This window comes from Mastomys coucha, unplaced genomic scaffold (genome assembly GCF_008632895.1).
Source record: "Mastomys coucha isolate ucsf_1 unplaced genomic scaffold, UCSF_Mcou_1 pScaffold3, whole genome shotgun sequence".
Classification (NCBI taxonomy): Eukaryota; Metazoa; Chordata; class Mammalia; order Rodentia; family Muridae; genus Mastomys; species Mastomys coucha.
In genome coordinates, this window is record NW_022196909.1 from 26,167,599 (window position 1) to 26,172,276 (window position 4,678).

Genomic DNA, 4,678 nt, shown 5'->3' on the forward strand with positions numbered 1-4,678 from the left:
TCTCATACAAAATAGATATATAATAATAATAATAATAATAATAATAATAATAATAATAATAATTTTAAGATTTTAAGCATAAGCAAGAGCAATCTGAAAAAGACTCTAACAGCACAAGAAATAGGCCCAGGTATTGACAAATGGGGTTACATGAAATTAAAAATGTTTTCTAATAGCAAAGAAAACTACCAGCAGAACAGACAGACTGGAGAACAGGGGACAATCTTTGCCAGGCAAGGAGTTAACATCTAGAATAAATAATGGACAGCAAAACTTAAACACATCAAAGAACAAAACCCCCAATCAGTAGATGGGCTAATGAAAGAAACAGATGGGCATCAAAAGAAGAAACTCAAATGGACAATTGTTAAAGTTCAACATTTTTAGCAACCAGGGAAATCTAAATTAAAACTGCCTTGAGATTCTATCGCACTCTAGTCAGAATGATTGCAATCAAGAAAACAGAAGACATAAGATGCTGGTGAGGATGTGGGGAAAGATAAAACCTTTGCACTACTGATGAGAACACACACCAGTAAGGTCATTATGGAAATCAGTTTGGAGGTTCCTCAACAAAATAAAAACAAAACTACCATATATACCACTCCTGGGCATAGATCCAAAGGCTCTGCATCCTACCACAAGGAGACACATGCAATGGTGCTGATGGCTGCTCTCTTTACAGTGGAACCACACTAAGATGGCCATCAGCAAGTGAACAGACAAGGAAGATGTAGAATAAATAGGCATATGCACAAAAGAAAATTTCACGCAGCTATAAAGAAAAATGAGATTATGAAACTTACAGTAAAATGCAGGAAAACTTTAAAAAAAAATTGTTACATGAAAGGAGGCAGGCGATGGAGAATGGGAAAGAAAGAACACTGTTCTCTGTCATGTGCAGCTTTAAGGGTTATATGTGTAGATGTGTAGATGTAGGTATGGGTTATCTAACCAGAAAGGGACCATGGGGTGAAAGGAAGAGCTGAGAAGGGGCAGGGCGGTACACAGTGCTGAGAACGTGGGTAAGAGGCTGAGGGGGGTGGGGAGGACATGGGAAAGTGGGGTTGTGGAGGAGGAAGAGGAGAAAGACCAACAAAATGGATTCTAATATTTAAATTTATTATTAAAACCTAATATTTAATATAACAATTTAAATCACTAGATCAGAAAAAAAATTGAGAGTCTAACCAACTTACCTTGGAGGTAAGCCTGCTAGCTTCAGTCTTGAGTGTCTTTACTTCAGTATGATCTAGCATAGGGACTTTCTACTCACAATTGCTTTTCACACAAGAAATATTAATGTGCCCCCCCCCAAAACATAGGTACATAAAATGGTTATACAGAGAATGAGTCATATTCAAGGCCAGCCTGTTAGTTACATAACAAGTTCAAGGCTAGCCTGGGCTATGTGGAACCCTGACTCAAAAGTAAAAATTAAAATGAAAAGACATACAAGTAAAATATTTATTGATAGTAAGTCATGAGAAATTTTATTTTATGATAATCCTCTGGTATACATATATAATTTTGTCATTTATTAAGGAAAAATTGCATTCTAATGAAATAAATTACTTATTTTCATGAAGAGTTAACTCTTGTCTGAGTCTTTGACATTGCAGATATAGAGCATTATCAGTACTTTTCAAATTGATCAATATTTTTATTTTATAATAATCACCAGTTCTGAGAAACACCATTTTACATAAATTCATAATACAAAATTACAAAGAGTGCTTAGGGCCATTTCAGAAATTCTATTCCAGTCCCAAGTTATACTCATTTAACAGGTTTTTGGGGGTTTTGTTAGTTTTTTGATTTTTTGTTTGTTTGTTTTTTGGTTTGTGAGACTTGGGTCAGAAACCAGTAATTTTAAAAATCAAACACTCCAACACAAGGAAGCCCACAGACACAATAATTGGGTACTTACTTGCTGAAGAATGATAGGGGAATATTGGAAATGTTTCCTATTATGTTCCTATAAGGACAGCAAACCTTGTACATAGAGCAAAAAAACACAGTACATACAAACTATCTTGAATCTGAGCCATTTCTGGAAGCGTCTGTAGATGTTGTCCAGCCTGAGCCTTCTTGAGGTGCCCAGTGTGTTTTGTGGTCACAACCCGGACATCAGCGAAGCTACAAAAAAAAGCAGCACAGGTGAGCACGGTCAGGGACATTCCAACGTCGGTGTACATTTGAGTTTGGATGAATTTGTATTCTCTGTACCTTCAGAAACCTTGTACTGTGGCCAAGCTTTTCAGAACTCCCACACTGTTCCACAGTCCCCATTGAGGTTTGGTCTGTTGCTGTAATATGGTCACGCTGAACAGTGGCCCCTCAAGGTCTGGTTGCCCTGTGGATGGGGAGACCTCACGTGTACCAAGTGATGCTATGTAACCTTGCCTGCAAGTTCTCTCTGATGGGTCAATAAAGATGCCTATAGCCTATAGCAGGGCAGAAAGGAGGTAGGCAGGACTTCAGTTCCTGAGCTTGGGATCTGAGACAGGAGGGAGGACAATGAGGGGGAGAGAAGAAGGTGGGGAGAGAGGAGAGGATGCCATGGGATAGGTGAATCATGAAAATATGGCCATGAGGGTTGCTCAATTGGAGTGGCCCAGGTGGACATGGCAAATTATATCTCAGGGTTAGGGAAGTAGGCAAAAATAGCTCAGCTAGCACATATTTGCCTAGTCTAGTGATTTAAAGGCTCATCATAATGGCAGAGGCTATATGTATTTTATCTGAGAACTAAATGATCCGAGGTGGGGTAGAAACGTTCAATATTACACACTTACCTCACCAAGTCCCACACAGAATCAGCCACACTTTAAGAGGCTACTGTCTGGTTTCTGCTGTATGTTGTGCAGGTCCCAGGTCAGGAGTACCAACATTATCTGGGTTCCTTTCACAAATGTAGATTTTTTTTTTTTTAGGCCCTTCCTGTCTTTTAACAAGAATCCAAATATTTCTGGGAAGCCTGCTTTAAAGTGAAGAGCCGTCGCCTCCAACAAAGCAATTCAAACAGGTGATGTGTTCATCTCTTAGGATACTGATTTTTTTTTCTCATAACTGCTTTAAACATCAGTAGTTCCTTTATAAAAATTAATTTGAAGACATTCTTTTCAGAGGCATCTACTACCGTAAATGAAGCTCGACACTTGTCTTCCTGTAGTTCTTGTCCAAGACTGTCTCCATAAACTCCCTTAGAGGACAGAGACTGGGTCTTATCTATTAACTTTTTGTATCTTCTGTTCTGAACAATAAGACCATAAACACAGAGTGAAGCTGCCTTCTCAGGTGCATTGTGGGAAGTGCAAAACTGAAGCTCTTGCTAAAAGCAGCAGCAAGGAAAGCTATCATTTCCCTCTTCCACGCCAATCCCATCTAGGCGACTGCTGTAAGAGATAAAGCTTTGGAACTTAGGGTCGCAGCCGCGATGCCAGACAACTATTAGAGTAAATCTAGGACTAGGCTTGCTCTACTAGCCCACTCTTCAGAACCAAACGTTTTCTAAGTGTTATACATTTTATACTCTACACACTGGCATTGTAAACCATGTGCTCTAATGTGTTCCATATGAGCACCAGATTTTGCAAATAATATACTATTTTATCCCAAAACATAATTAGTCAGACACATGAATTATTCATTCATTATCTTTTAAAAAAATCTCTGTTGGTCTTATCTGCATGATACAAAATGAAAGAAAACAAGAGCACCGTAATTTTCATAGATTAGAGACAAGTGAACAGACTGCCTAATAAGCCCTAACAATCGGTTTGGTTTGGTTTGGTTTGGTTTGGTTTGATTTGGTTTGGTTTGGTTTGGTTCGCTTTGCTTTGCTTTGCTTCGCTTTGATTTTTCAGCTTAGATTATTTCTTGTCTGTTTCAGGGACAGAGACTCTTGCAGCCTCAAACTCACTAAGATGACCTTAAATTTCAGATCCTCCTCCCTCATCCGTGAGTACTCAGATCACAAGTGTGTGCACTCATGCTGTGTTTATTTTAGTGCCACACACAGAATGTATGGCTTCACATATGGTAGGCAAGCACTTGACCTACTGAGCTACAGCTCAGCTTCCGCTGAATAGACATTGAATCTACCGCTGTATGGTTTTCTTTTGTACTTTTTAAAATAGGTTTGTTTTATGTGGTGGATGTTTTGCCTATATGAATTTATGTGTGCCTGATGCCTGAGGAGGTCAGATGATGTTGGATTTCCTGGAACAAGAATTACTGTCTATTGTGAGCTGCTTTGAATGTGATGGGAACCCATCCTAGGTCCTCTGGAAGAGCAGCCAGTGCTCTTAACTCCTGAGCCATTGCTCCAGTCCCTGCTCTACAATTTTTGACAAAGGCCTTCGTTACTTTTCCATCCCTGTGCTAAAAAACTATGACCAAGGCAACTCATAGAAAAAAAATGGGTTTATTGGAGGCCCTGCTACAAAGGATTAGAGTCTATAACTATCATGGCAAGGAGTCTGGTAGCCATTGCTCTCTTCAAAACTCTGTAGGTGCCAGGTATGCATGTGGGGTACACAGACATGCATGCAGGCAGGACATTCATATATGTGAAAGAAAATAATAAGTCCTAGAACAAACAAAAGAAAGCAATGCACTTAACAAAGACAGCTTTTTAACGCAGTTTCCAATTGAAAGCAAAAAAAAAAAAAAA